Source organism: Neltuma alba, unplaced genomic scaffold (genome assembly GCF_004799145.2).
Source record: "Neltuma alba isolate B1F8T4 unplaced genomic scaffold, ASM479914v2 tig00010438_pilon, whole genome shotgun sequence".
Classification (NCBI taxonomy): Eukaryota; Viridiplantae; Streptophyta; class Magnoliopsida; order Fabales; family Fabaceae; genus Neltuma; species Neltuma alba.
The window spans coordinates 98,145-125,340 of NW_021635334.1; the positions used below are offsets into that span (position 1 = coordinate 98,145).

Genomic DNA, 27,196 nt, shown 5'->3' on the forward strand with positions numbered 1-27,196 from the left:
GTGTCAAATTTTCTGCCATTTGAAACTCAAAATTTCTTGAAACATTCTTTTGGGGGGGGGGGGGGGGAATAAGGACGCGTTATAGATTACTAAATAAAAATTACAGAATTAGAAAACCATTTGTGACATCCGTGCTTCATCGATCTTTTCATCAGTATCTTCCTCTTCTTTGCTTACGTCAATATGTTTGCCCTGGTCGGAGCCTTCCAGCAATTGCCCATCACTTTTTGTAATGCTTTCGTCACTCTGTATTAAGGAAACCTGATCTACCAAGAAAGAACTTCTTTGTAGAAATGTAATCCTGAGGTGAAACAAGGCCTTGTTCCTTTATGGAACTCCTTTGTTCCTCCAAAGTCTTCGGATCCTCAAGTTTTATATATTCTAGCAATGCCTTTTCATGGTCAGGTATCCAATTACCTGGAAATGGAGTGTAGTCCGTCTCAGGCACAAGAGACATCCTAGTATATTGGAGGCCATCAATTGATTCGACAAGACCCATCCTCAGCAAATTATGGTACTCAGGAGACTGGCCTTCTTTCTCCTTCAACGGACGTCTCAAATTTCGAGAACCAATCTTGTATACTTTTGCTCGTGAACAGAGCTTGTATTTGGCAGCATATAACTTTGCAATAGAACCTCGCACTATGTAAGAGCAAAAGTTAACAACCTTTTTCCTATTGTCTGCAAACCTGTACCATTCAACCATGGATGACAAAAACTTGTTTATTTGAGCATTGGTATGAGCTAGAGTGGCATGAAACATTGTAAAACAAGGCTGTGGATCTGGGTCTCTATCTCCCTTGAGAAAGTTCACCTTTCTGAATTGCTTAATGCATTGCTTTAAACTTGTGGTGACTAATAAAAGGGTTCCTACGCCCTTTTCACTGATGATTTTGCCACCAGTAGCAGTGTATCGAAGGGTTGGATAGACCACACTCCTGCATAATACATGATCAAGAACATTATACCTTTAGTGATATGTACTATAGGGAGGCTCTCATTATCAAGCTTAAGCATATGCTTCTGATCACAAAACTCAATCAATTGCTTTCTCAGTGTTGCAGCATCCGCTTTTGGACCACGAACACCAATTAAGATATGCCCTCCGTAACGTATATAATCCATCTTCCGGGTTTTATCAGGTCCACTTGTGGGCACAAATTCTGGCCAGGATGTGTTTCCTTGCTCTGCTTCACTTTCAGATCTCTGCTACTTCAGGTCATTTTTAGTTTACAATGAAGAAAAGCATAGAGAAGATCTGCAGTTCTCACTTGCAATTGAACCATAGCTCTTCAACTGAGGATGACATCACAGAAAATAGGAATGAAAGAGATTAGATATTAAACTTCCAATAAAGGGAATTGGAACTCATGAATTAAATTTGTGGCTGGCTTTGAAAGAAAGGTAAAACCAGATGGTAGAAATCAGAAATTCAAATGGCAAAATTCAGAAGCTCAAAATGTCAAAACAGAGCACTACTCCATCACATACATTAAAATAATGTATATTGACGTATATGATTTATCCAAACTGAGATATGTTTCATAAATGTGGAAGGCATTAATTAATTAAAGAAAAAACACAAGAAATGGAGATTTTAAGTTAGAAACAACTCAAAATTTAGCTTTCAGCAAAACCTTGTCAAGATCCCAGGAAGGAATGGAAGATCTAGAGTTAAAATAAATATTGGAATGCTTGTGAGTCCAGGAAGCACTCACATGCCAAAGCCCCAGGTATCACTGTCGGACATACATTAGACACCAAGCTGCTTTGGATAGGCTATCAAGCTAGATTCATATGTGGGAACTTCGTAAATAGTTTCTATTTTTGTATTCCTAAAATCAGACAGAAGTCTTTCACGCAGAAGCCACCGAGGTTTGGAAGGTGAAGCACAAACACATTTGAAAATTCATAAATGACAATTCCAAACAACCTTTTTATATGCTCTAGACAGTTAAAAACCCGAAGGAATTAAACAAAACAAATACAGTAATGTGCATTACCACAATTTGATGCCTTAAGCGTATACTGAATATCTTTTATAGCGAAATTGCCTGTCTGTTTTAAATAGAAATGTTATAGCATTTAGAATAAACTGTAGCCAGGAAGTTTAAAAGCAGTTCTCATGTCCATTACTTTTCTTAACCTCTCAGCATCTCCAAACCGTCCAACACCAGCAAAAATATTGGACATAAGAACATAATCCCCAGAATATTCTCTCTCCATCTCCAGTATTCTCCCCATCACCCTCTGACTAATTTCAACATTTCCATGAAAATTGCAAGCACCTAGAAGTGTCCGCCAAATCACGACATTGGCAACCTCAAGAGGTACCTACAAAGCAATATTTTCAGCTTCCTCCGACCTGCCTGCCCTTCCAAGCATATCTATTTGACAGCCATAGTGCTTGATATCTGGCAGAAGCTGACAATCATTAGCCATTTTATGGAAAAACTTGAGCCCCTCCTCCACCAATCCTCCATGACTACACGCGTTTAAAACACTAAAAAACGTCACATGATTTGGCTTGATCCCAGCCTTTTCCATGGTTTCAAAATACTCTACAGCCTCTCTTCCCAGACCATGCATTGCAAAACCTGAGATCACTGATGTCCATGATACCAAATTTTTCTTGTAAGCAGATATCTCCTGAAAGAATCTGCTTGCACTTGCTATTCATCCACATTTTGCATAAGATTATATCAGTGAATTCATAATGCGTATATCAGAGGCACTGATGCCTCTCTTTTCGGCATAGCCATGGACTGATTGACAAATCACAATGAACCCAAGATTTGAAATGGCTGGGAAAATGGTCAGAAGAGTCACTTCAGTTGGTCTTATGTTATCTCAAATAACCATTTCCCTAAACGTAGTCAATGCTTTACTAGGCTTATTCATGCGTGTGAATCCATCCATAATAATTGTCCAGGAGAAAACACTCCGAACTGGCATTTTATAAAATAATGACAAGGCAAGGTCAAACTCACCGCATTTAATCAGACCAGTAATGTAAACACAGTATTTTTTTTTTTTCCAGACATTCTGTCGAGCACTTGCGCCGCTTCGATTAAGAGACCCCAGGTTGAGTACATCTGAAGTAAAGCAGTTTGTACATATAAGTGAAAGTGAAAACCCACTTTGAATATGACAGAATGAATCTGCATTCCAAGGTGAACGCAGCTTGAATTGGTACAGGCATGACAGAGGAAGGCATAAGTATAACTGTCAAAGGAACAATAAGTCAGAAATGCATGGCAGTTTAGGGAAGATATACCAAACCTAACAGCTTCTTCAAGAAAGAAGCCAAGAGAGTAAGAGCGAATCAGAGTGTTGAAGAGAAGCAAACAGGAAGAGGCGCAATAAAAAGGGTATAGAAGCATCCCAGAGGTGATGATATGACGGTGGCCCTGCTGGGCAGCTTGGTGGTTTGATGCGTCTTTGAGTAGAAGAGAGACCAACTGCTGCGGATGCGTGGCTCGAGAATGGCAGGAAGACATACTGAATTCAGAGGAAGGATGGCGTTGAAGAATTTGGAGAGACGTGGCTACTAAACAAGTGGACACAGGGTTCCTCCCCATCAAATTTGACAGAGGAAAGAATGGTCACAAAGACTCAGTGTAACATGGCCGTTTGGTAAACATTTTTTTTTTTATTGCTATATAATTGTTACACCATGATAATGAGATTCATCCGCTGGATTATTGTTGTGCATTGCAATATATGATCAATCTGGAGAAACTATTTATAATGTTGATAAGTTTCCAGGTTTCAAAATTTTTTATTCAAAAAAAATTTTCTTAGAGTTACATTTGTTTATCTCAATCTCGTGAATACACAACTAATATAATGCAACCCTGCAAGCTAGTTGCAGAAATTCTCATCTTGTTGGCAAGTTTTGACTATTGGGATGGTGAATTACAAGACTGGATCTGCTCTTCTATATATGTTATTTTCGTTTTTGTTTAGATTTCTTTCTCCTTATGCTTCTGTATAACATGAAAGCTAGGTCACCAGCTGGCTGTTGTAAGTTCCTAATTCAAAATATATTCAATATTATATATGTTTACTTGTTAATGATTTTAATTTGTTTCTTTTACTTCTTGTTTGACGAATGTTTGGTAAGGAACTAACAGTGGGGGTTATAACATCATTTTTTTTAATTAATATAGACAATTTAAAGACCCACACACCCTTCACACACAGACGCCCACTCCTACTTGGCAACATAAGATATAGAATCGAGACATAAGCTCTTGGTAGCATTGTAGCGTCTAAAGGGCAACTTTCAAGGATGATCACATCTTGGGCTGTATATAATAACACTACCATATTTAAATGATTCAAGAGTTCACACACAAACTTATGAATTTTCCTTGTTAATTAATTAGTGATTAATTAAATTTAATTAAATTACAACCCAAAAGAAAAAAGAAATGAAAACTACGACATTATATCCACCCTCAGCGGAGTGGAAAGCTTGTATATTATTTTACAACTTTTAACATCATATATTTGCTGCACAACTTACGTGGATGGCGAAGAAGACCTCCTTCTAGACTCCGAACCATCAATAAGATACCACTATGAAAAATCAATTACGTTAAAAGCTATTGTATTTAATAAACTCAAGATAATGGACTCATCATGGCTATGGGTCTTATAATTAACTATGGAACAATTGCCCACACAAATAATGATGGTTCAACTTACAAAGATAATAGATTAAATATTTTTGTGCCAGAATCAAATTTATTTTATTTCCCAGATTAAATATTTATTTTATTGTATTAAGTAAATATGGCTCATATTTACTTAATACAATAAACATCCCAGATCCCCTTCGTCATATTATTGTTTCAACCGAGAGTTTCAACCAAAAACAGTTTAATGTAGAGACTTGAAGTATGGATCAGAGGAAAATATGTTCGAAAACAAATAAAATTTATTAATATTGTTGTGTTATATTTTTCGGACCCCCTACTCTAATCATACTTCAAAATATATCTATTTCTTCTTCTTCTTCTTTTTTTGAACTTGAAGTCAATGGAGTTCGGGGGATGTATGTATGTATGTATGTATGTATGTATGTATGTATGTATGTATGTATGTATATATGTATGTATGGCCCAACCAATCAAACAAATACACGGTATCTATAAAAAGAAAAGCCAGGAATTATATAATATATGCCTACTATTCTATTTCTGATCAATCAAAGCTAGTTCATGCTATGAACAAGCTACTAATTAATGCAACACAATCATACATATTTTTCTTGTATTTTGATAAAAAGATATCTAATTGGTTATATATGTATTTATGCTTTTTAATTTAATTTGGAGTGTGTTTTTCACTTAATTAACTGGCTTAGGGGATCCGAAATCAGATCAATATGCGTCGTAGCACTCCCACACCTTAAATAAGTGGTTAGATAGATGAATTAGACGTTTGATGCGTAATCCTTGTGAATGGAGCACATTTAGTTGGAAGGGATTTGTCTATTACCTTAAAATGATTAGTTTTAATGCCCCTCGTGTTTCGCCACAATAAATAAATAATGATGTATTCCCTTTGGTCCACAATATAAGTCATTTTAACTATTTCGTCAATATTAAAAAATGTTAATTAATTCATTAGTTGTGTTTTAAATTTTTTTTTTTTCAATTTTGTTCATGTTAAATAAAACTGTGGAAGAGAGTTAAAAATACAATGAGTTATATTTAAGTATTAATTGTAGGGACAAAATTAATAAATAAGTATTAATTACTCTTTAAGTGACTCATATTTTAAACCAAGTAATCCTTCTAGAAGTGACTTATATTGTAGATCAGAGGGAGTATATGAATGAATAATTTGAAGTTTTATTGAAGGCGAGAGACTCATTGATAAATTAATAGTTTGAATAAATTAAAGGGAATTCAATGTAATCTATCTTTTATATGCCCAAGCTTAATTGGTATATATATTCATCTATTGAAAAAGAAGAAAACAAAGGAGATGGACCTTCTCATACGGCATAAATAAAAATTTCCATCCACGTAATTGTTAATGATAATTTCCACAAATGATGTTGATTGTCAGTGTTGCTAAATTCGAGAAGTATTACTTACGTAATTAGAAATTTATCACATAACTCAGTCATACATGCCACGACAATATTTTATTTCTACTTTTTAAGACACCTTCCATGACCATAACGCCTCACATGAAATTGATTGATGTTAACCATTGATTAATTCTATTGCCACTACTGCAATATCTATGTCTTTACGTGCAGAATATTCTATAGAAGAGCCAAACGAGTCTTTATTCTTCTTAATTTTTATTTATTTTGACCTTCAAGTCAATGGAGCTCCTGATATGTATCTTGTTCAACCAATTTATACGTGGTATCTAAGAAAAGATAAGGTGGGAATTATGTCAATACATATTAATCTATTTTGTTTTTAGTTTAAGAGAAAAATTAAACTTTTAAGTTTTAATTCAATTAAACCTTGCACGTATGAAAAGTTGGAAAAGCCACAGTCCCTCTGCTGTTGCCTTGTATTAATATTAACTACACAAAGTTAAAAGAAATTAATCGTGATTTATATTTTATACATAGATTTTGATTCACGTTTGATATTGAAAAACCTTCTCACACGGTATGAACAAAAATTTCCAAACACATCATTGTCAATGATAGTGATGGTAAATGGCACAAGTCAGTTATGCATGCCCCGACAACTTCTTATTTATACTTTTTCTAAACATTTTTCATGACCAAAATACCAGAAATGAGAATGATTGAGGTTAACCATTAATTAATTTTAAGTTATAAATTAATGAATTATTTCAAATAAACTTTAATCAGTTGGTTTAAACAATTTGCCTTCTTAATAAGAATTAAGACTGATCAAATTAACAGGATTGTGACTTAAGTATGTATAAATATTATCGTGCAAGCAAAGAGAGGTTAAAAAGAATAAAACGCCGTTAATGAACGATGCTTGGTTGCATGCTTTTCAGGAATGGAAAGCAAGTTGAGATCTTAAAATAGAGACTTAAGCCACGCTATTTCGAATTTTCTAAAATTACTTATAGATTTTCAATGCTCACCAAGAAATAAAGGGGTTATCAAATGAATGTTACAGCAACTTCTTATTTCTGTTTTTCTGGACGCCCTTTATTACCCTAATACCTCAAATGAGAGTGATTGATATTAACTATTGATTAATTTTAAGTTAGAAATTAAATAATTATTTCAAATGAACTTTTATCAAACGATTTTCCATTTTAAGAGAAAACTTAACTGATCAAATTAATTAAATGATAAGAATTTTTTTAACTTAACCTCAAATGAAATTTAAGCAATTTGAATTCTGAAAAAAAAAAATAGAAGCAATTGCAGATTCATTACAAGTATTATTAACAATATTTTCATAATTAATACATATATCTAAAAAAATAAAAATAGGAAATTGTTTTAGAAAATTAGGGAAGGTTTTGAGAGAATATTGATGTTCTGTGATATTTTTCGGGCATCTACTTGATGAATTATAACAATATTTTTATAAGTAATACATATATTCACGCACATATATTCTTCAACCAATCAAAATGAGACAGTATGCGTGTCAATTAGATGATTGGTTCTTAATAATCGTGAATGGAGAAAATTTAGCTGAAGAGATTTGTTTATTATATTACCCAAAAGAGATTAGCTTTTACTGCTGGTAAAATATGCTCCTCGTATTTCACCAGAATAAATAAATAAATAAATAAATAAATAATGATATATGTGGATGAATAATTTAAAATTCTACTGAAGGCATTAGACTCAGATAATTAATATTAACTTCAATAAAATTAAAAGAAATTTGGCGTGATTTGTTCTTTATACGTAGATCTTGGTTCAAGTCTGATCCATATGTTCATCTATTGAAGAACGAAAAAGGAGACGAACCTTCTCACAGCATGAACAAAAATTTCCAACCACATAATCGTCAATGGTAATTTCCACAAATGATAGTGATGTTGATGAGTGTATCACTGACGTTGTTAAAGATTAATGACACAAATCAATCGTTCATGCAACGACAACCTTTTCTACGTATTATTTTTAGAGACCTTTCATGACCAGAATGCCTTATATGAGAGTTATTAATGTTAACTATTGATGAATTAATTTGAGGTTATAAATTAAACAATTATTTCAAATAAAATTTCATCAGCTGATTCAGATAATTTGCTTTCTGAATAGAAAATTTAGACTAATCAAATTAATTAAATGATAAGAATGTTTTAAACATCAATTGTTTTTACTTTAAATAAGAATTTATAGTCCTTTTTCATGAACCAAAAATCTGCCTCTATTGAGTTATTAATATTTATCACGTTAGTTGACGCCAATATTTCTACGTTCTAAAATAAAATTATTTGAAAACTTTGGTGAGCCGCTTGTGTATAAATGACCCAAGGATCACTCACTTCACATCCACAAGACGCCTCCCCTGTTCTTACCATATCCAAATGAAAAGAATCCTAGGCATGTTCAGCTCTAAGTTCAATTTCTTTTGGCTTGTTGGAGTTTTATGTCTCTTTTGGTGTGCAGGATGTTCCAATGTAAACATCAGTTGCGCAGAGACAGATAAGGAAGCTCTTCTCAAATTAAAACATGGTTTCGTTGATGCGTCCGGCATATTGTCCACCTGGAAAAGTGAAGTTGATTGCTGTGAGTGGAGTGGAGTATCATGCAGTAATTTGACTGGTCATGTCATCAAGCTCAATCTTAATCGATTCTATGCTTTTCCCGAAGTATTGAGAGGTAATATCGATTCCTCATTATGTGATTTGCGGCATCTAACTGACTTGAATCTCGATGGAAACAATTTTGAAGGGGGCAAAATTCCAGAATGCATTGGTTCACTTGGTCAACTAAGAGAGTTACGTATTGATGCTAGTTCAATTGGTGGCACTATTCCTCGTGGACTGCAAAATCTATCCAATTTGCAAACTCTCTACCTTGACTATAATGATTTGATTGTGAAAGATCTTGAGTGGATTTCTCACCTTTCTTCTTTGAGATCTCTTGGCCTCTCACAAGTCAATCTAAGTCAAGCTGTTGATTGGCAATCATCATTATCCAAAGCTCCTCATCTGTCTAAGATTTACTTGGTAGATTGTGATCTTATATCTCATCATTTCAATCCTGCATCTTTTGTCCACACAAACTCTTCCACGTCCCTCAAAGTCCTTTCTCTTGCAGCAAATAATTTAGACTCTTCAATCCTACCCTGGTTGTCTAACGTTAGCAACGTCTTAACAGCTCTTGATCTCGGTGATAACGCTTTGGAACATATTTTTCCAAATACTTTTTCAAATATGAATTCTCTTGAATCTTTATCTCTTGATGGTAATTCTTTGCGACATATTCCTTTAGATGCTTTCCAAAACACCACTTCTTGAATTTCTGGATCTTGAAGGGAATAAACTTGAGAACAGCATGCTAAAATCCATCCCCAATTTGTGCCGATTGAAATCGTTGTGGTTGTCCTACAACAATTTTTCAGGTCAATTAAGTGATTGGATACCACAGTTAAGGTGCGCTCAAAATAGTATAGAGGACTTGCGGTTAAGTGACAATCCTTTTAGTAGCGGACCATTTCCCAATTTTTCAAGATTTTCAAATCTGGAGATTTTACTTCTTGCAAACACCAGTCTTCATGGGTCAATTCCACAATCATTTGGGCACTTATCTCACCTTTCCGAATTGTGTTTGAGTTATAACAATTTAACAGGGCCATTGCCCGTGTTTGTCGGATTTATATCGTTGATGCACTTAGATCTGTCCAACAATAGGTTGAATTCTGTCATTAATGAAACACATCTTTCAACTCTCTCTAACTTGACAGTTTTAGATGCGTCACAAAATATGATTTTTTTCAACTTCAGTTCGCATTGGGTGCCACCTTTTCAATTGCAAGCATTTCATGCGGCATCGTGTAATTTTGGTCCCCACTTTCCCCGCTGGTTAAAGAATCAAAGGGAGCTTAACGTGTTGGACATTTCGCATGCGTCAATTTCAGATTCAATTCCTCAATGGCTTTGGCAATCTTCTTTACAATACTTGAATCTTTCCCATAACAAACTTTATGGGGAGTTGCCAAAATCACTCTTGAAAATTGACGATATTTTGGATTTGAGTTTCAACAATCTCTCCGGTCCCCTACCATATTTCCCACCAAACACAACAAGGGAGTTGCTTCTCTCAAACAATATGTTTGCAGGAACCTTATCTTTCATCTGTGCAACTCTTCAAGCAGGTTTATATCATCTTGACATTTCAAGCAACTTTTTGTCGGGAAAACTTCCTGATTGTTGGGGCCAACTTCCTTTCTTGAAGGTTCTCAGATTGGAAAACAATCATTTCTCTGGACCAATACCAAATTCAGTTGGTACTTTGAACTATCTTGAAAGTATCCGTCTGAATAGCAATAACCTCTCTGGGAATTTGCCACCTTTGATGAATTCTTCGTCCTTGTTGTTCATTGATTTTGGACAGAATAATTTGACTGGAAAATTGCCATCATGGATAGGGCTGTACTTGCATAATTTGATTGGCTTACGTTTGCAAGCAAATAAGCTTCACGGAAGCATTCCAACAAATTTATGTAATTTGCCATATCTTCAAATCTTAGATCTCTCAAAAAATAATTTAACAGGAAATATACCTCACTGCCTTGGTAATTTGAATGCAATGTCAAATATGACATCTACGAGCCAAGAAATTTTTGATGTCATTCTTGGACGTGTTATTAGATCATCATTCACGGACACGGCAATGTTGACATGGAAAGGAGAATATGTTGAGTACAGTAAGAATCTTCGATTCATGAAAACCATTGATCTCTCATGCAATCACTTAACAGGAGAAATCCCAAATAGCATAACTGCACTTGTGGCGTTGGTTTCTCTAAACTTGTCTAGAAATCATTTGAAAGGATCCATTCCTATCAACATGGGTCAAATGCAAAGGTTGGAATCACTTGATTTGTCATACAACTCTCTTTCTGGTGAAATTCCAATCAGCTTCTCAAGTTTGAGTTTTCTCAGTGTGTTGAACTTGGCCTTCAACAATTTATCAGGGAAAATTCCAACCGGCACCCAACTTCAATCCTTCAATGCCTCCGGTTATATAGGAAACCTGGGGCTCTGTGGCCCCCCACTGATAGAGAGATGTCTAGGAGATGGGAGTTCAGATCTGAATACCAATCCATGTGACATTGATGCAGATGGAGATGATAATCTCTTAAGCTTTGGGTTTTATGCGAGCATGGCTCTTGGCTTCATTATTGGGTTTTGGGGAGTTTGTGGGACTTTAATTCTCAAAAAGTCTTGGCGGCATTCCTTTTTTAACTTTTTCGAAAACATGTACGATTGGATTTATGTTCAAGTTGCTATTTTGAAGGCGAAGATAAAGAGAAGATCCCAACACTAACGGGTAAACATTTTTTTACTACTACATAACCGTGATACCCTAATAATAAGATTCATTCGCCGGATTATTGTTGTGCATTGCAATAATATATGATCAATCTTGAGAAACTCTTTGCTAAGATGATAAGTTCAAAGTTTTGTACATATTTTTATTCCAAAAAAATTTTCTTAATGCTACGTTTATTACTCTCAATCTCATGTGAATATACAATATAATGTAATAAATCCTCGAAGCTAGTTGTCAGAGTATGCACATTGTAATAAATTAGTGAATTGTTGTTAGCATGTGACACGTGAATTATATCCAAGCCTATATATACTTTGTTTAATTTAAGAAGATGTGATGACTTTGCTTGATTATGTAGATGGTTGGAGAAGTTGCAGAAATAATCATCTTGTTGGCGAAATTTCGACTATTTTGGGGCGGTGAATTACGAGCAACCAAGACTAGATCTGCTCGATTTTCTAGGTTACTTTCTTGTTTTGTTTATATTATTCTATTTATGTTTCGATGTAAAACTCCCTAATCCATATCGAGTGAGATGTTTTGTAAATCACTGCAGTGTTTAATTAGTGTTAAATGAGCAATTTTATCATACGTGGTTTTATTTGTTGGCAAAAAAAAAGTTTGGTAAGGAGAAAAAGAAGAGAAAAATGATAAGAAGAGAGGATCCAAATCTCTAGTGGGGGGGGTTTGCTTTAATTCTAAATGTAATATTTCAATCTATTTCGTTTCTTAAATTTATAATTTTTGCCTAAACTCTCTTTATTGATTACACATATTAAAGGGCTTTTTATATTAAGAAAGTGGTTTTCCAATCCAAATGATAAAATAGATAAAATGGAATATTTTATGAAAAACCAACACACATTTTCTTAATCTATACAAATTAATTAATCCTCTAAGAACAGGAAAGAGTATATACTTTAGCAAACCAAAAAAAAAAACACAGAAAGAGAAGTGAATGTGGGACCTGAATGAGCAAGATGGGGCAGTAAAGATGATCTTGGAAGCATGGAAATAGAGGATGAAGATCATCACCAAACTGTTGAAGGGTGACGTCAGCATCAGCCTCGATGAACATGACGCCTTCTCCATTACAATCCACCATAAGTTTGCGACCTTCACCTTCTCTAAGTCTTCCTGCAAATGGATAGTAAAACACAAGTGTCTGAGCCAATGCTTCTCTGATGACTTTTACTGGATCCTTCCCTGCCATGGAAGGTTCATAACGATAAAAGTGTATGAATGGAGTTTGGGCTCGTAAACCTGCTTGGTCATCTATGTCTGAAAGAAGCTTCGCTTCCTGAGAAGTAGGCTTCGCCGGAGCTATAAACTCCAGTTGGCACCTCCTCACGGTGAAGACAAGATTAGAAGGAGCTTGTAGCGGCGCCATTAATAAGTTCTCAAAATCAAAGTGTGGAATTTGAGAGAAGATCGAGATATGGACAATAAGTGTGTTTAGTATTAGGAGATTGATACTTCATTTGGAGGGTGTTTACGGATTTATATACTAGCTGGTTTTACGTGTCCTGTTAAAGGAAAAAGCATTTTGTAAGAAAGGTCTATGTCAATTGTTTTTTTTTTTTTTTTTGAAATTATGATACTGATGGAATGAAAACTCAATCCAGATTAGGCAGTCAAGCTAATAAACCAATTTCTTAGTTGGAAGGATTAAATTTCATTTTTTTCCCTCTCTTTGTTAACGTTAAAATGACGTCATTTTGAGTTTGAAAAAACATGTCACATTTGTGCGCTATTAACTCTATTTTGTTGAATTGTATAAGATCCATGCATGGATGCTCCATTTGTATGTGGATTATTAATGTCTGTTTATTTAAATATTATTCTTTTCTATATTATATATATTTGTACATTTTAAATAACTTATCTTAATTATAATTAGATTGACCCAGATTTAACTATGGTTAAACAACCAAATCTTTAAACCAAACAAATACAATTTTCATTTTGCCTTCACCAAATTAAACTTGTCAATTGGGACGGCTCCATGTCCCCATAAAGCTTGGGCATATAATTAAAAAAAAGCGAAAGGATAAAAAGAAAAAAAATACGAAAAAGGAAAGAAGCCATGAGGACTTATGATATGAAACGACAAATTTACTTGATCCATGCGAATCTGGAAATTGAGTGATTCCTTGTTCCTGGATATAGGCGCATCCGTGACAAGACTGGTTATAAGTTATAGCCAAATTACCCCTTGACCCAAAAAAATTAATTAATTACACCAATTGCGATGCATTATTTAGTTGATAATATTTCGAAAATTAATGATTCAAAACAGATATACTTATATCGGGTGGCTGGTTAAGCAGTTGTTTTTGTTAAAAACAAAATGAGTTTTTTTTCTTCTTTTCTTTTTGGGTAAAAGCAAGTTGTATTACTCAAAAGAAACAGAAGCAACACGTGGTATGCAAAATAAGCAACTTGGCTTTTGCCCTCTGTCATACACTTAGCATATTCTAACTAAGAATTGCAAGTCAAGAAAGATCAACAATCTTTTTTTGAAAGAAAACCAAAAGATTTATATTGAAGAAGGTTAGATTGAAATACAGAAGTAAAAGAAAATAAACATAGATTACATAACATAAAAATCTATCTGAGCAAAAGAAACTGGATGGAGAAAAAGCTTTGTATCATGTGAAAGATATATCATGCTTTAAGATCAACTAATTAAGCCCAAGTTCTCAATAAATCATGGGGATAATTAATTTGAAAATCCTTATAGTTTTCTTCAATTTTAAATTAGTTCCCTGAGCATTTTTTTCTTTTTACCGGTCCTTTAACTTTCTGTTGGTCCCTGCTGTTAAATAAGCATTAACACTGTTAAATACTTCCGTTAAGAAGCACTAAGCGTCTGAAATATCTTCTCCAATGATGAGCTTGACCTTGTTTGAACCCCTGTTGCTGTCGCATTCTGCAATGTAGCCACCGAAAACTTCATCCATTTATAAGATTATTTGGTATTTTGAGTGCCAAACAATACGATTTTTTTTTTTGGGGGTGGGGGGAGCGCAAAGGGAAGTGAAAGCTAGATGCAATTTGGACTCAGTCTCGTCCTATCCAATCCCTTTCCTTCAAAAGCCACCAATGCTTATCTTGACATTGTCTCTCCTATTTCTTCCGCTTCTATGTGCAACACTTGAGAGCAACATTTGCTCCTATTTATTTTAATTCCTCCATTCGTTATTTATTTATTTAAGGAAGCAGTGAGAATCTGAACGGTGGGAATCTGAGAGCAAAATAGAATATTATGCCATTTGCATACTATTGTACCAACCATTCTCTTCAAGCTTCCCCTGTTTTGGTAATAGAAAAACAGAGTACTATTGCAAGCCCCCATGCCTTCTCAGAATCTTCACTATATATGCATATATAACGGTGTCATCATCGAATCATATATATGCATATAACGAGAGTTATCCCTTTGGCAAGAAGCGGGTCAAGCAATAGAGGTTCCAAACAAAGCTGGGCTGGTCAGTAGAGTAGATGTTTAAGACGTTCGGTGCTTCTTAAGGGAAGTATTTGATGGTGTTAATACATATTTAACGGCAGGCATTAACGGTTCAAACTGTAGAAAGTTGTTTAATAGTTTCATAACTTTTTGATCTAGTTTAACAAATATTCTCTATATCTTTAATGAGTTATGGTTTCTGTCCCTTATACTTAAAATTAGGTCAAATGCTCGTGAAATTATAAAGATCAAAACCAATGATTTGAAACTATAAAAACCAAAACGAAAATTAAATAAAGCTATAAGGATCAACAATGATATTAATTCTATCTTTTTAATGGATTACCTTTGCAGCAGTTTATATGGTATAATTCATTCAATTGAATCGTTCTAATTCTGATTTGGAGCATATGTTATATAATAGGATATCCTCTCAATTACGGCTTCTTTTTCGGATGTCACAATTTGAATAACACAACCAACATTTTTTTAATAGGCTTTTTAATTCTCATTCTTGTTCACTTTCTATATCTGTTTTGTGTTATGATATTTTTATTATAATATATTTTGTCTTCTATGAAGAAAAGACCAACTTGGCTGCGAGGAACATTACAAGTAGAGAGAAGGGGAGAGGGAGGGAGGGAGAGATGGCTTTTCTAACTTCAATAATGGAGATTGGAGAGTCAAACCATTGAAAATCTCACTTGTAAATTAGGCATTTCAAAAGGTAAATAAAATAAAGGAATTGACATAAAATATCATTCTATTAATATATATATATATATATTTATATGTATCCCTGATTTTAAAAGCAGGGGATAGATAATTGATTTACATCAATTAAGAAATATAGTTAAGTTATTTATATGTAAAAAAGGGATATTAGTTTTTGTAAAATACATCTCCTTCATTTTGGGGGGAAAAAAACATATCCTTCAAAACTATTAGTAGTCTGTGAAAGAAAATTAACAAACATGGGAGACATAAGGGATTAAATTTTACGTTTAAAATCAAAATAAAACAAAGTCTATCAAATCGCTCTTCTGTTTAGAATGGAGAGAGTATAAAACTAGTTCGAGCCGAGTTAACTATAAGAATTGTGGAAAACTTTTGGGGAAAAAAACAGAATTGTGAAAAACTAGCATAATGTTTGGATAGCATGACTTTTTCTGTTTTGTTTTTTTCCTGATTGCCAAAGACTTTTCAAATATTATATGTAAATATGTGTATGCATGTGTGTGTAAACTTATAATAAAATAAATTACGTTATTTATAAGTTATGATAGCATAGTTTATCTTTTAGATTTTATATAAAAATACATGAAACACATTTTGATGTTAAAAAGATATGCAGAGTTATCCTAGGCGTAAGTAGGAGGGCGTTGTGCTATTTAAGTTAGAGTTGATGTCACTTACAAGTTACAAGTATGAATAGCCGGATATTTTTTTTAAAAAAAAAAAACCTATCATTTTCTCCCAAATAAGTGACAAATATGAATAGCTGGATATTTTTTTTTAAAAAAAACTATCATTTTCTCCCAAATTAATTTCTTTAACAACACTAATTTTATAAGAACAGAGAATTACAATGAAATCCTAATAAAAGAAAATAATTACTAGTAAATCTCAATAACAAGTGAGTAATTGTCATTAATTATCGTAAAATTTATTATTATAGGTTGCTCTGTTGTCATTAAAACTTTTTAGTAATTATGTTCATTACTTAGAACTTCATAGCAATTGTACTTAAAGATAGATATTTTGTACCTGTTTGTTTCTACAACTATCACTATATTAATATGGCATATAATTAAAATTCTTGAAAAAAATTATTAGTCACAGGTCATAGCAAGATAATTTATTTTATTTATTTTACTTTTGGAGATTTTGTATCAAACACGGCAAAGGCATTTTCGTTCCTCACTTAAAAAAAATATGAAGAAAAATTTTCCATCTCCCCAACTTGATCATCAACTTCGGATAACCACGCACCTTGCAAAAACACTCATTTGTCCTTTCTTTTATTTTATTATGTCAAATTCTCTAATTATGTATAGACATGTGTCCTATTTTTGAAATATTATCATTTAGTTATAAACTTAAATAAAAAATATATATCACTTTGTTGACATAATAGACATAAAAAAACTCAACCTACATATTTTTCATATATATATATATATATATATTTTATGATAAAATATACCAACCTTAGATAAATTAAGAAAATCAAATAAATTTGTTGGTTATAAAAAAAATAACACAATCTTGCTAAAATACTCCAACAAAACAATACATATATATTAATTTATAAATTAAGAAAATTAATTTATAAAAAATGATAAATATGAGAAATAAATTAAATTATGATTTTATATTTAGGACTAAATCCAATCACAAGTAACTTTTATATTAAGAATTAAAAATAGTATTAATTATAAATAATAACAATGTAATTAATGAAGTTTATTTATTTGTTAGACCCACCAGACTCATTGTTCACAAAAAAATGAAGACAAGTTGTCATTCTCACCAACTTCAATCAGCAACTTGATCTTCAGCGGACTACTAATAAACGTGTGCATGAGAACCATCAAAACAGGTTGGGGGAAAAAAAAAACATACTACACAGATACACTTACCATCAAATAATAAAATACTATCTCCAATTTTTAATATAAGAGCTAGTTGACTAATTTGAGTAGATTAAGAAAGTTTATTAAGCTAATTATTTGTAATAAATATGTGCTATCTAATCTTATGTGTTAATCAGAACTACCATTTAATAAAACCTTTAACATTTGCAATTATTATAAGTACTACTTTGAAAAAAATAAATAAATATGAGAGACAAAGTGAATTAGGGTCTTATATTTGGGATCAAATTAAATATCAAACTAACTCTTATAATAAGGACTGGAGGTAGTAAATAGCCCATTTGTCATTTACATATTTAGTTCCTCTTCGTTTCCACAAAAATTATTACCAAAATAAGTCGTAATTTGTTGTTTCCTCTATGTCATGCTCATAAAACTTACTGCTTTTGATCATAAATATAAAAATTACTTAACTAATTTAGATAAATTAAAAGTTTAGTTAAATTAGTTATATTTAAGAAGTATGGGCTAATTTTCTTAAAGAGTCCTTTTAATCATAACTACTATTAGTATGTGTAATAAATAGGAATACTTTAGAGAATAAATTATGAGTTTAAAAGACAATGAAATAAAATCTTATATTTAAAACCAAATCAAATCATTACCCTTTTTTTGCCTGAAAATCAAATCATTACCTAATTCTTATATTAAGTACCGAAGATAATATTTAAAAAAGATATGTTGGATGCATATGGTGGGAAAGGAGACTGAAAGTTCACCAAAAGTTCTTGGGCTATCAGATGAAAGAAAAATGCATATCCTACGCGTTATCCGGCATTCCAATGTTTTCCACAGAATAATCACATAGTAATTCTTATATTTGCATGTATAATTGAATATTTGAATCTAGCTTCAATATGATAAATACTACTTCTGGTTTTAAATATAACATCTAATCTGTAATTATAAACTAAATCTTATATTTAAGACAGAAAGCATCAACATCATGGACTTGGAATGCAGCATGTTGGCCACTTTTAAGAGGCACCTACTAATAGTAATCCCATATGTGGCGAGAGGCTACCTCAAGATGCTCAGCAATTTCTAAAAGCTGATGCATACTGACGCATTGATCACCAGTTGCTACATTTAACTCGTGGCTTCTCTAGGGAGCTTACACTATCAATTATCATTACAACTTGTATCTCAAGTCACGACAATATATACCAACACAAAGGTTAGGCAAATAATTTGACCAATGGTTTAATCTTCTACGCTCATAGCTCTCAATATCATATTCAAGGCTATTAATTACATCGTTCAACATGCAGCGTGCTGCTGTAATTAAGACACTAGAACAGAACTTTACAAATGCACTGATAATCATCGTATATGGACCAGGCTAAACATAGTTTGAAAACTTTATCTTCAAAGCAGTGTCAAATTTTCTGCCATTTGAGACTCCAAAATTTCTTGAAACATTCTTTTGGGGAAGAAAAAAATAAGGACATGTTATAGATTACTAGATAAAAATTACAGAATTACAAAACCATTTGTGACATCCGTGCTTCATCAATCCTTTCATCAGTATCTTCCTCTTCTTTGCTTACGTCAATATGTTTGCCCCGGCCGGAGCCTTCCAGCAGTTGCCGATTGCTTTTTGTAATGCTTCGTCACTCTGTATTAAGGAAACCTGATCTTACAAGAAAGAACTTCTTTTGTAATTCCAAACAAGCATAGAGATTAAACTCTTTGATGGATGTGTTTAACAGTGCTTGTGGGCACTTGTGGGCACAAATTCTGGACAGGATGTGTTTCCTTGTTCTGCTTCACTTTCAAGACTCTTCCATATGACATCACTCTTTGACGGACGATATAACTCCTTGATCTTCCCTTCCACCCAGCGGTCCAACCCATCGAAGCAAATATTGGCCAACAGAGGACTAAGAATTCCACAATGCCCCCAATTTGGAATTTTCTCTGCCTCCTCAGGGGCAAATCCAAAAAACGTTTCCAACCAATAGGGATCAGGCTTGGGCTCATCCTCTGCTAGCACCCTTTTCTTCTGGAACTTCCTCTTCTTCTTCTTTTTCTCCCCATCATCAACTGTACTGGTGATGACTGGCGTTGTCAATGCTGTTTTCACTGGATTGATAATTTTTTTTATCCCTCACATCTCTCATTAAAGCATTTATCACTGACCCTACCTTCATTTCATCCAAAATTGTACTCAAATCACCCTTTATATTCCACAAGTAGCCTGCGAAATTCCTTCTACTTACCCTCCTCAAGACTGTGTGGGCATTCCTTCCTGGTCTGTATGCAAATGACTTCTGTGAAAATCGAGGTTCATAAATTGGCTCTAAAATCATAAGCAGAACTTCCTGAACAATTTTATTTTGAAATGGCGCTGGCTGGCTGTGTAGTAGTCAAAATTGCTTTAATCTTTATCTTTGACAAGGACGGATAATTAGTCTTATCCTTGGGAGATTTTATAAAGAAGCCCAGCCGAGCTCCCCATTTGAACCTATCATCAAGAACAGCATTTCTAAGGGCCAACAAGTCTTCCAGAGCCGACCTTTGCACAGCACTACGAGGGAGAGAAGCACCTGTCTCATCAGCACAAACCTTCTGGTAAGCCAATACCCACAATTCAAACCCACGAAAATATGAGGTCAAGTTTGTCACAACCCTATCAGGTTCTCGGTAATTCTCAATCCACGTTTGACAACAAACTGAAACCCCATCCTCCTTCATCAAAGTGGAGGGATCATTAGGATCTGGTGCATGTGGGAGCACTGGAGTAAAGGAGGGCGACCGATAGTTCTGCAACTAGGTTGAGAAAATATCCAAGTGGAGTTGCTAAGTGTCCGTAAAATATTGGAATTTGAGATAAATTGGTGACTAAAGATGGCTAGTCGTCGATGCATATGGCTTTTACAAGATCTCAGCTACTTCAAGTCATATTTGGTTTACAATGAAGAAAAGCATAGAGAAAATCCGCAGTTCCCACTTGCAATTGAACCATAGCTCTTCAACTGAGGATGACATCACAGAAAATAGGAATGAAAAAGATTGAACTCCAAATAAAGGGAATTGGAACTCATGAATTAAATTTGTGGCTGGCTTTCAAAAAAAAAAAAAAGATAAAACCAGACGGTAGAAATCAGAAATTCGAATGGCAAAATTCAAAAGCTCAAAATGTCAAAACAGAACACTACTCTATCATACACATTAAAATCATGTACATTGACGTATATGATTTATCCAAACTGAGATATGTTTCATAAATGTGGAAAGCATTAATTAATTAGAGAAAAAGCATAATAAACGGGAAGTAGGAAGCAACTCAAACCTACTTCTACATGAGTGAGAAAATTTTTCCCCACACAAGGAGCTTAGGCAAGACGGCACTCCTAACACTCTGTCCCACCCATTTCCATGGCTTCCCTATAATGGGGGGCAAATTTTCCCCATCCCTATTCCACGCAAGACAGAACCAACGGAGTGGCCAAATGGAAGCAAATGAATTACAAAATTTATGCAATCATCCCACATATTAGGGAAAGCATAATGATAACTATGAACTACATATTCCAAAAACACAATCAAAGTTCTTTCTTTTATTTGGTCAGCGCCTTTGACAAGAACATTAGCGTGCTACAATAGTGCAGTGTTGTACACACAAATGCTGTTGTTGAACTTGAAGACCATGACTGAGTTCTCCAATATCGGTTCATGACAGGCTCAGAATTTAGCTTTTAGCAAAACCTTGTCAAGATCCCAGGAAGGAATGGAAGACCTAGAGTTAAAATAAATATTGTAATGCTTGTGAGTCCAGGAACCACTCATATGCCAAAGCCCTAAGTATCACTGTCAGACATACAATAGTGCAGTGTTGTACACACAAATGCTGTTGTTGAACTTGAAGACCATGACTGAGTTCTCCAATATCGGTTCATGACAGGCTCAGAATTTAGCTTTTAGCAAAACCTTGTCAAGATCCCAGGAAGGAATGGAAGACCTAGAGTTAAAATAAATATTGTAATGCTTGTGAGTCCAGGAACCACTCATATGCCAAAGCCCTAAGTATCACTGTCAGACATACATTAGACACCAAGCTGCTTTGGATAGGCTATCAAGCTTAGATTCATATGTGGGAACTTCGTAAATAGTTTCTATTTTTGTATTCCTAAAATCAGACAAAAGTCTTTCACACAGAAGCCACCGAGGTTTGGAAGGTGGAGCACAAACACATTTGAAAATTCGTAAATGAAAATTCTAAACAACCTTTTTATATGCAACTCGACAGTTAAAAACCCGAAGGAAACAAAGCAAATATAGTAATGTGCATTACCACAATATGATGCCTTCAGCATATTCTGAATATCTTTTATAGCCAAATTGCCTGTCTGTTTGAAATAGAAATGTTATAGCATTTAGAATAAACTGTAGCCAGAAAGTTTAAAAGCAGTTCTCATATCCATTGCTTTTCTTAACCTCTCAGCATCTCCAAACCTTCCAACACCAGCAAGAATATTGGACATAAGAACATGATCACCAGAATATTCTCTCTCCATCTCCAGTATTCTCCTCATCACCCTCTGACTAATTTCATGATTTCCATGAAAATTGCAAGCACCTAGAAGTATCCGCCAAATCACGACATTGGCAACCCCATGAGGTACCTGCAAAGCAATATTTTCAGCTTCCTCCAACCTACCTGCCCTTCCAAGCATATCTATTAGAAAGCCATAGTGCTTGACATCTGGCACAAGTTAACAATCATTAGCCATTTTATGGAAAAGCTTGAGCCCCTCTTCACCAATCCTCCATGACTATACGCGTTTAAAACACTCGAAAACGTCACATAATTTGGCTTGATCCCAGCCTTTTCCATGGTTTCAAAATACTCTACAGCCTCCCTTCCCAGACCATGCATTGAAAACCTGAGATCACTGATGTCCATGATACCAACTTATAAGCAGATATCTCCTGAAAGAATCTGCTTGCACTTGCTATGCATCCACATTTTGCTTAAGAGTCTATCAGTGAATTCATAATGCGTACATCGGAGGCATTGAAGCCTCTCTTTTCCGCATAGCCATGTACTGACTGACAAATCACAATGAACCCATTTGAAATGGCTGGGAAAATGGTCAGAAGAGTCACTTCAGTTGGTTTTATGCCATCACAAACAACCATTTCCCTAAACGTAATCAATACTTTAGTGGGCCTGTTCATGCATGTGAATCCATCCATAATAATTGTCCAGGAGACAACACTCCGAAATGGCTTTTTATAAAATAACGACAAGGCAAGGTCAAACTCGCCGCATTTAATCAAACCAGTAATGTAAATATTGCAGGTAACAGTATTTTTTTCAGGCATGCTGTCGAACACTTGCGCCGCTTCGATTAAGAGACCGCAGGTTGAGCACATAAGTAAAGCAGTTTGTCCATATAAGTGAAAGTGAAAACCCACTTTGAATATAACAGAACGAATCTGCATTCCAAGGTGAACACAGTTTGAATTGGCACAGGCATGCATGACAGAGGAAGGCCTAAGTATAGCTGTCAAAGGAACAATAAGTCAGAAATGCATGGCAGTTTAGGGAAGAGATACCAAACCTAACAGCTTCTTCAGGAAAGAGTCCAAGAGAGTAACAGCGAATCAGAGTGTTGAAGAGAAGCAAACAGGAAGAGGCGCAATAAAAAGGGTATAGAAGCATCCCAGAGGTGATGATATGACAGTGGCCCTGCTGGGCAGCTTGGTGGTTTGATGCGTCTTTGAGTAGAAGAGAGACCAACTGCTGCGGATGCCTAGCTCGGGGATGGCAGGAAGACATACTGAATTCAGAGGAGGATGGCGTTGAAGAATTTGGAGAGACATGGCTGCTAAACAAGTGGACACAGATTCCTCCCCTTCAAATTTGACAGAGGAAAGAATGGTCGCACAGACTGAGTGTAACATGGCCGTTTGGTAAACATTTTTTTTTTTTTACTACTATATAATTGTTACACCATGATAATAAGATTCGTCCGCTGGATTATTGTTGTGCATTGCAATATATGATCAATCTGGAGAAACTATTTATAATGTTGATAAGTTCAAAGCTTTCAAAATTTTTTATTCAAAAAAAATTTCTTAAAGTTACATTTGTTTCTCTCAATCTCATGTGAATACACAACTAATATAATGCAACCCTGCAAGCTAGTTGCAGAAATTCTCATCTTGTTGGCGAGTTTTGACTAGTGGGATGGTGAATTACAAGACTGGATCTGCTCTTCTATATATGTCACTTTCTTTTTTGTTTAGATTTCTTTCTCTTTATGCTTCTGTGTCAGATGAAAGCTAGGTCACTAGCTAGCTGTTGTAAGTCCCCTAATTCAAAATATGTTCAATATTATATATGTTTACTTGTTAATGATTTTAATTTGTTTCTTTTACTTCTTGTTTGACGAATGTTTGGTAAGGAACTAACAGTGGGGGTTATAACATCATTTTTTTAATTAATATAGACAATTTAAAGACCCACACACCCTTCACACACAGACGCCCACTCCTACTTGGCAACATAAGATATAGAATCGAGACATAAGCTCTTGGTAGCATTGTAGCGTCTAAAGGGCAACTTTCAAGGATGATCATATCTTGGGCTGTATATAATAACAATTTTTACCTAAAGAAACCCATAAATTGCTCCTTGAAAATAATGACCTAGGTCGATCCTAAACTACAAATCAATTGGGACCTAGTTTAATTGAGTACTTTAACGACAGAGGCATCATCAAGGACTGTGAGAAAATATCATATATATTTTTTCATTTTTTTTTATAGAACTCGTGTATTATTTTTTTTAGGAGAGAAAGAGCAACAATGAATAGCGTCATTCAGACATCAGAAGCTATCAGGACAGATCAACTACCAGACCATACAAAAAAGGCAATACTGTCTCTAATAAGTGAACACAATAACAAAGGAATGAGTTTGGGTGGCGATGAACATTTCAAGTTTATCAGATTTACAGGTCCAATTTTTTTTTTAATTTTGTAAAAAAATGATTTTAACGGGTATAAAGTTTAAAATAAAAATAATCCTTTAACTTTTTTTTCAAAAAATAATTATTTATTTACAAATAAATAATTAAAATGCCTAAATCTAGATCATCCATATTATATCTGTACAATCCAGATCCAATGAGCCTAGGTGCTTATCACCCTCAAAAAACCTGCAACAATAAATCATCTAAAACTGTTGTGAAACAGACGTCCTCTACTCACAATCGTCTACGATCTAAACTGGACGATTAATTCGGGGATAAAGGGAATTAAGAAGAACCTTCTCATATACTACATAAACTGACCATAACAATGCTTCTCCCCCCTCCCCCCCAATACACACACACATTTATTCAAGGAGAAAAAGGGATGTTCCCCTTTGATTTTTAAAAAATCCTTACTCCTAATTTTCTGACGGAAAAAAGAATGAAGAAGAAAAACTATTGAGCGTCATTTCCATATTGTTAGAAATTTGGGAAGTCATGGAAGGATTTTTCCAACGCATGTTATTCTAATCCTGATTAGTCAAAGCCGTGTTCAGGAAGTTTGAAACTTTGCAAAATTATTAATTGGAGGGACCAGAGGCAAGGTGTCACCTGAATTTTTATATCATTTTTCTAAATTTTAACTGGAAGTTTTTTTCAAAGTTTAACAATGAAGTTAGCAAATCTTATATTTTACTTTCAATAAATTATATGCTTGTATCTATTTAACATATCTTATAACTTGATATCAAATAAATTTTAAGCAATTTGAATTCTGAAAAATATTTGTATACTAGCAGAAATTATTAGATGTATTACTAACAGCATTCTTATAAGTAATACGTGTATTTGAAAAAAAAAATTTATTAATATAGGCTAGTATTTTTATGGTAGTAATACCTACTCATTACTGTCTCTATGTCTTTACGGGCAGAACAAAATAGAAGAGTCAAATGAGCTTTTTTCTTTTTGTTTTTTTCGACCTTTAAGTCAAACGAGCTATCTTCCTCAACCAATCAATCTGATACACACAAATTAATGCGACACAATCTCATATATATTTTGATTCCTGTAAACCTCGTGAATGAAGCAAATTTACTTGGAAGAGATTTGCCTATTACCCAAAAGATATTAGCTTACTGATAATGAAGTATGATCCTCGTATTTCACTAGAATAAAAAAAAAAAAGATATATGCAGATGGTTAATTTCAGGTTTATTAAAGACAAGAGACTCAGATCAATAAAATTAATTTTAATTACAATAAAATTAAAAGAAACTCAGCGTGATTTACATTTTATAAGCAATAGGTCTATTGACGAAGGAAAAAGGAGTCGAACCTTCTCACACTTCATGAACAAGAATTTCCAACCACATCATCCTCGATAATAATAATTTCCACAAATGATGGTGACGGTGATAATAAATTTAAGGAGTGTCACCTACGTTGTTAGAAATTAATCACACAAATATGTTATTCATGCCACAACAGCCTCTTATTTCTACTTTCCTAGACACCATTCATGACCAGAACGCCCTAAATGAGAATGATTGATGTTAACGATTGATTGGTTTTAAGTTAGAAGATAATATTATTTCAAATAATCTTTCATCAATTGGTTCAAACAAGGAAGAAGAAGACAGGAAATGAACCTTCTCACACGGCGTGAATAAAAATTTACAACTGCATAATCCTGAATGATAATTTTCACAAATGATGGTGACAATGATATGGTGAATTCAAGGAGTGTTGAAACATCTCTCCTTTTACTACATAAACTGACCATAACAATGCTACCCCCCCCCCCAAAAAAATACAGACACACACGCACACACGCACATATATTCAAGGAGAAAAAGGGACCTTCCACTTTGATTTCTAAAAAATCCTTACTCCTAATTTTCCGACGGAAAAAAAGAATGAAGAAGAAACACTATTAAGGGTCATTTCCATATTGTTAGAAATTTGGAAAGTCATGGGAGGATTTTTCCAACGCATGTTATTCTAATCCTGATTAGTCAAAGCCGTGTTCAGGAAGTTTGAAACTTTGCAAAATTATTAATTGGAGGGACCGGATGTAAGGTGTTACCTGAATTTTTATATCATTTTTCTAAATTTTAAGTGGAAGTTTTTTTCAAGGTTTAACAATGAAGCTAGCAATTCTAATATTTTACTTTCAATAAATTATATGCTTGTATCTATTTAACATATCTTATAACTTGATATCAAATAAATTTTAAGCAATTTGAATTCTGAAAAAAAAGTAGTATACTAGCAGAAATTATTGCATGTATTATTAACAGTATTTTTATAAGTAATACATATATTTGAAAAAATAAAATTTATTAATATAGTCTAGTATTTTTATGGCAGTAATAATACCTGCTCATTACCGTGTCCATGTCTTTACGGGCAGAACATAAATAGAAGAGTCAAATGAGCTTTTTTCTTTTTGTTTTTTTTTTTTTACCTTTAGTCAAACGATCTCTCTTCCTCAACCAATCAAACTGATATACAAATTAATGCAACACAATCTCATATATATTTTTCTTCTATTTTGATATCTATTAAATGTTTGATTCCCACAAACCTTGTGA

The 27,196-nt window shown here is 33.9% G+C and overlaps 2 pseudogenes; both read right to left on the reverse strand.

Annotated features, from left to right (window-relative positions):
• Positions 1-241: 241 nt before the first annotated feature.
• LOC114756582 (nuclear intron maturase 2, mitochondrial-like) lies at positions 242-20,484 on the reverse strand (annotated as a pseudogene).
• A 1,484-nt stretch (positions 20,485-21,968) lies between these two features.
• Positions 21,969-23,527, reverse strand: LOC114756583 (pentatricopeptide repeat-containing protein At1g09220, mitochondrial-like; annotated as a pseudogene).
• Between the last annotated feature and the right edge of the window lie 3,669 nt (positions 23,528-27,196).